The sequence below is a fragment of the Brachyhypopomus gauderio genome, chromosome 17 (assembly GCF_052324685.1).
Source record: "Brachyhypopomus gauderio isolate BG-103 chromosome 17, BGAUD_0.2, whole genome shotgun sequence".
Classification (NCBI taxonomy): Eukaryota; Metazoa; Chordata; class Actinopteri; order Gymnotiformes; family Hypopomidae; genus Brachyhypopomus; species Brachyhypopomus gauderio.
Window position 1 is genome coordinate 5,389,109 of NC_135227.1, and position 6,781 is coordinate 5,395,889.

The window sequence follows — 6,781 nt, forward strand, 5'->3', positions numbered from 1 at the left end:
TAAAGATGCTTGCATTCATCAGTCACGTGTCTGTATGTGGGTATTCATATGTATTCATGTGATTTAACAGATCTTTATTACCTCACGCTGAAGACAAGGCTGCTTCTGTCTGCAGCGATGGCAGCTGTGCACACTCAGCACCGCACAGCGGAGCAGGGGCAGAACTTCCTCCAACCTCCTGAGAGTCCGCTTGCTTTGCAGACATGAGACGTGCGGTATACACCATCTTACCTCTGTGTTTATCAGAGCAGGAAATGCCCAGAGGCTCCTAACAGAAAAATACATGTTGATGATTCCATGTGTGCTGCTGAGGGTAAAGATATCTTACTGCTCCCTTAAAGAACACACACACACGCACACACACACACACACACACACACACACACACACACACACACACACACACACACACACACACACACACACACACACACACACACCTGACCTTTCACTTACCCATTCAATACCCTCCACCAGGTTCGATGTTAACCCATGAATATCTAAACAGAGGCTTCTCTTTTGGGGCCCGGGTGAGTGAGCGTATTTTTCAGTCGACTTTCCCTTGCAAAATGAATCATCCCTGGTGTTCTTTCTCTTTTCTCTTTTTTTTTCTCTCCTCCGCCTTTCTTCCACCGAACACCAGGCCGTCAGCTGATAAGCCTGAGATCCCTTCTAAATTACAGCTTCCTCGCAAGGCCCATATTCCCAGCCTAGCCTGAATGTTATCGCCTCTGTACTCTACAAGTAACTCCCCTTCTTGGCTCCATTGAGCGAGACTGTTTTTAACACTTTCCTCAGGGCCTGCCCCCCCCCCTCCCCCCCCACTCAGTTCCCCAATGCAGACGTGCACAGACACAAAGAGCCCACAGACGTGCTGATGTCTTAACTACCACATCAGCTGCTCCGTGGTGGATCCAAGCACGTCGCGGAAGCCTGTGTAAATACATTTAATGAATTTCCGAGCCTAGACAACGGCATCGGGAACTAAGTGCAGTCTAACGCGGCCTCACAGCTGAAATAGGTCACGTTGCAGCAGAGCGATAAGGACGCAGTCGATCTGTACCAATTTTTCAAGCTTGACTAAAACTAAGAGAACACGGCAAAACAAACGCGGTAAGCAAAATATTTCCCAACACACCATCTCCGATCATCAGTCACTAATTTGGGGGTGTTTGCAGCACTAAGGCCTGGCCGGCCAACTGCTGTTGTGACTTTGCGATGAGCCTCATACAGCAGGATGTAATTAACTGGTGAAGCCAGGCTGAGGCGTCAGGCCACACTGTTCACACTGAGAGAGAAGGACTCACTACTGTGACAAAGAACTCTGTGTGGTCTCTCAATAGCCAGTCGCAATGTCCATGTGACTTTTATCATGGATAGAAATTAAGCCCAGATGGGAAGCTTGGCTGTTCCAAGCTAAACCAGAATATTCTATATATATTCAAGAATATATATGCTTGACACTGTTAGCTTGTAGCACACTTTATGGGCCTGTAACTCGGATTGTAGAGTGTATTAAAACATTCATGTGAACAGGTTGACTAAGGTTCTCACTTCCACACTGGAAATCACATACACTGAAGGATCAATAGAATTTGTTGAGGAAGTAGAAAACAATTATGTAGTTTTCACTAAAGGGTCGTGATATTAATGAGACGACAGCAGGACGTTTAACCTCTGAATGACTGTAATGTATCGGATTGAGCAGGCGCTTCCTCACACACTCTGTAGTAGGATACTAGATTCAGAAAAGCAACTCATAAGATCACTTTCACTGCATTGGCTAAAAATGCTAACAAAAAGAAAGCATTTAAAAGTGAATAAATTAATATTTGCAATATTGAACAAAATGCAAAAACAAAAATAAGTGACTTTCATCAGACCTAAAGTAACAGATCTGCTCCTCAAGTTCTCCACCTGACCTTCATCAGACCTAAAGTGACAGGTCTGCTCCTCAAGTTCTCCACCTGACCTTCATCAGACCTAAAGTGACAGGTCTGCATCACTTCTCCAAATAATCTTCATTGGCTGAGAGCAGATCTTGCATATGAATGTTGTAATAAGTAACCATGCTTCATTCTTAAGTACAAGTGTAAGGGCCTTCAGCTTTCTGGGCCACTGTGGTTATATCGGTAGTAGAAATGATGTTCTAATGGTCAGGCTCTAATATTTCACAGAGAGACTGAGAACCATTTTCCCTTGTCCCAAGAGGGGCATCTAATTCAGTGTGTGTCTGCCAGGCACAGTGCATCCGCGCTCTGTTCCCCGTCCCCGCGGTGCCATTGCTCCAGTTACACTCTGCCCTTCTCAGGAACCAGCTCTCCCAATCCCCACCCTCATCATTTCAATCATCACCAGACGATCAGGTCTGATCTCAGACCAGCACACACAGCAGAGGTCCTGGTGCAGTCCCCCCTCGGCATGAGCTGAATGCAATCTTTGGCAAGAGACAAATACAGTCACAATATGTAAAGTCTTGAATGCCTCAATTAGTCATCTGAGCTTGGACTAATATTAGTACACACGCATCACACACACACAAACACTCCGAAGTGTCAACGTACACAAGCTTGTGGCAACACCAGACACGCATGGACACAAATGCATAGGGTTCGATCTGCATAAACAATTCAAACCGCACACAGGTGTGGAACAGCACTATGAGCAGCTGTGCTGGGCTGAAGCTCCATCACTAAAGCACCACTCCCACTGTCATTATGAGTCTGTAGTCTGCGCTGGGTGTATATTCCTCAGCATCTGACCTTTAAAGCCGAGAGCACAAAGAAAGTCTTATCACGACTAAACAGTCATAATCTTTTAGCACACTAGATCAGTTCATATGAGGGACTTGAGGTGGTGTACAGAGATATTCAGCTCACATGGGTTTCTCCTCCTTTGATTTATTAGATTTTTTTTATTACTGTATTTTGTAAATGTGAATGACTCTTGGCAAGAGGTACCAAGCATCACATTATACCAGTGCCCACATATTCATCCTGTTTCTGATCTATTATGGTAAATAATTTGGGCATTTTGAACTAATGTGGGCATTTCAGGTTAGTTTAGTAGTTCATATTACAGCGGTGATCTACGTGCATCTGTGGTCTTACAATATAGTTTGTTGTTTAAATAGCTACAGACATTGTATCTGTCTCAAATGTTCTTTTCTCCAGGAATGTGTAATCATTTCAGCAGGAAGTTAGAAAATATTACGTGGACAATGTAATCCCCTCTTACTAGACACATTAGTCTAATAATTGTACTGCAGAGGAAAAGAAACAAAATGTGCACATCACATATCTCACCCAATGCATATTGGGGAAATCGCGTCGATATAATTTTCAGTATTGTGAATAGCACTTCTACCAGTGCAATGTGCAAATTTATCACCATAAATTCCAAACTCTTTACATTAACCCAATGTTAAAGTCTTAGGCTAATTAAAGGTAAACCTCTCTAGCTCTTGCAGTAAGGATTTTTACATAATTGATCTGGTGTTGCAGGCCTCTTGACAGTACAAAATGAAGTTGTAAGTACACTGTTTTAAAATCGCACAGGGCCACACAGTGGAGTTCATCATCTCCAGAAGGAATGTAATCTCCCTAATGTAAAGGATACCTTTCGTATTTTGGACTCATTTATTCATTAGGTTCACCCATGCATTTCAGTCCTTGTTTCTGTTGTTGGTACAAGCAAGTAGAGTAAGGTGGAACAAATGGTAAAACCTTGTAAAGAGCAGAGTACTATGTGGTTGCCTGTGTAAATTGGGTCCGCTGGGTAAAAGACTTTAACTCTAAGTTCATTAGGGAAATCTCCCTAATCCCCTACAGGCCAAAGCAGGCTAACCAAAGCCAGACATTCAGATTATGCTGCAAGTTCTCCTGGCCTGGTGGGCCTCTGATATAGCATGTGTCAGGGGGATGGCTTAGAGGTCCCTAGCATGCTTGCCAGAGAAAACATTCAGTTAAACCACCTGAAAACATTCAGTTCAACCACCATGCTCCTGGAGGTTATTTGCAGGGAGGTTAATCATAATTGCCTGAGAGACAGAGATTAGGCTCACTAAAGATAGACTTTGCCATTTAGACTGAGCAACACATAAAGAGACAGAACGGACAAAATCACCAAGTAAAACACAGAAGCAAAGTCCAATAAAACAATGCAGTGAACCCGTCTGTCTCCAAGGCAGTGACCCGAGTTAATTGGAAGGTAACGATTAGAAGTCAATTTGAGTTAATAGGTTGAGAGTACATGTTCCTATCCTCAATCTGTTCCACTCATACATTGTGATTCAACAGCACCAATTTAACATTCAGTACTATCCAGTGCCCTGTGTAAAATTATGTCTTGTGTGTGTGCAGACACTAGGGTCAGGGCTATGTTCAGAGTCCAGAGTTCAGGGAATCCAGAGCTACATTGTAAATGGGAACTGTCATAATTCTTCCTTTGCTGTGCGTGAAATTTTATTTGGGAAGAATCTGTACAAGAAAACAGAAACGTTGTTATATGAGTAGTCCATAAAGCAAGCAGTCTATGTGCTCAACTGGAGCCACGTTAATATTTTTTAGATTAAGATGCTGTGGATGGAGCACTTGTACTCTGCAATCCATAAATCAGTAAACTATGAGTTAATTGAAACACAAAATATATTCCAGGTTCAGTCGTTGAGTAATTCCAGGCAGTGAACAGGCAGCATTAATAATAAACATTTATCCCAGTGCAACATCAGCTTAATTACACATATCTGATTTTGTTGTTCCTTTTATTGTGGGATGGGACAACCATTATGACGCTGTCCATGGTCCTAACGTCCAACAACAAAGTGCATGCCTAGACAAAAAGTAATTCATAAAAAAATATAACAAACAAATAAAACAATGCACAAAACAGTTTGTTTTGGTAGTAGGTTACATCTGAATATATGAATACATGAATAGGTTTGCATGGTTACATGCAATGATATCGTTTCAGAGCTTGTGTAGGAAAGCGAAACGCTAACAATTAAAGCACCATTTCTCGGAATATCCACTCTCTCTCTCTCTCTCTCTCTCTCTCTCTCTCTCTCTCTCTCTCTCTCTCTCACACACACACACACACAAACACAAACACACACACGCACGCACACATATACACACAGAAAGAGAGAGAGAGAGAGAGAGAGAGAGAGAGAGAGAGAGAGAGAGAGAGAGAGAGAGAGGGAGAAACGACACACAACCACTCCCTAAAAGGATAAACCGCAACATGCACTAGATGTACATGCACATTTCCTAGTGCCAGTGTGTATTCTACTAAAAGTGGCAACTATCAAACGTCAATTAAAAGAGCGAGAAAACTGCATGATTTGCAACACTTCAGACGCACTAGTTACCAGTTTGCTTTCTACGCATAGCATACAAATTCCATCTAACGTTACATAAAATAAACTGAATTTTATTTTCAATTTCTATATTTATATGCAGTTCCTTACTGCCCTTCAGCTCTAAACGCCTATATTTCATAAAATCCTTCAAATCCCAATTATATCTGATTGACATCACACCTTAAGATTTGAAGCATGTTACTGACTGGGTTCAGCGGTTCAGTAAGATTGCGCATTGAGATTTGAAATATTAAAAGGAGCTGTGCACTAAAGGAATGCAAATGTTATGACCCCTAACTATCCCCATCTCCTTTCCATCCATTAAACAGAACAGTCGGTGTTTCGTTTTCCGTGCACTAACAACTTTCCTTACCCAAGGTAAATCGCGGCGCGTACTAGTCGTTTTCTTCTCGGTCCGAAACCGTAAAGACATTTGACGTGTCTGATTTAAAATGGCAATAATATAACAGGTAAAGAAAAGAGTTAACCGGCGTTATATCTTACCTTGAAAACTAGAAACATATCCATTGTGCTCCATTCAGCTTCACGCACACACATGCCCTTTATAACTGCCGTTACGGAACATGATCCATTACATTATTTCAACTTGCAGCTGAAGCGAACCTGCATAATGTCCCTCTCCGTTACCGCAGACGAGATGGAGCGACCAGCACCGAGAAGGACGCTGCAGCCTCGCCACACGACGCTTCTGCACCCACTAAGTTGGATTGAACGCGACCTCACTGTTGCCAAATATACCGCACTTAACTCTTCGATCCCAACGTGATTCCAGATTGCTTCACAGCCTCACGGAGAATCTGTGTCTTTGATGGAAATCCCTTTTCCGAACTACACACGTCCAATATCTTCAATTTCAAAACAAGCTAAGAAACGAATCACAATGCACGTGCATCCTTCTCCCCGAGCCATCAGGCGCAGTGTACTCGAAAAACATCTCTAGATATCATAAAGGGAGTAGACCCGGTATAGACGGTGTCAAAATTCGGAGGTGACTGTCAGACTGCAGCTGTGTGGAGCACAGACGCGTAACCTACTCCAGGCGGAGTTTATGGCTCGGACATAGGCTTGATTTGCATTCAGTTTCCTTTTATATAGAAAGTTTCTATGTTTCTCATTGCGACAAATGAGAAACATATTGGACAAAAAAGACCACAAAGCATCAAGTTTGCTTGCATTTGGTTGAATGGTTTCTATATTAAAACACTAATAATGATTGCGCACATGCATTAAAACAGAAGCAACCAATTTCTCCTCTAGCTGGAGATCCCTGCATTAGGGATCGTTTTATTGGGGGAACTCAGGACAGAATTGCACGTTTGCCTTTCTTTTTGTTCTTCTATAACTGTTCATCAAGTGGCTTCTTTCCGCCTCCCCTCAGATGATGATTGACTCACCCAGCAG

General features: G+C 42.6%; 1 protein-coding gene across 3 annotated transcripts in view; it reads right to left on the reverse strand.

The window, feature by feature from the left end:
• Positions 1 to 6,372, reverse strand: part of LOC143481008 (leucine-rich repeat and fibronectin type-III domain-containing protein 2) — an 83,978-nt gene extending 77,606 nt beyond the window's left edge. For all 3 annotated transcript variants that reach the window (XM_076978918.1, XM_076978916.1, XM_076978917.1), the window contains exon 1: positions 5,864 to 6,372. The gene's annotated coding sequence lies outside the window, so the exon portion shown is untranslated. The remainder of the gene's footprint in view (positions 1 to 5,863) is intronic.
• Between the last annotated feature and the right edge of the window lie 409 nt (positions 6,373 to 6,781).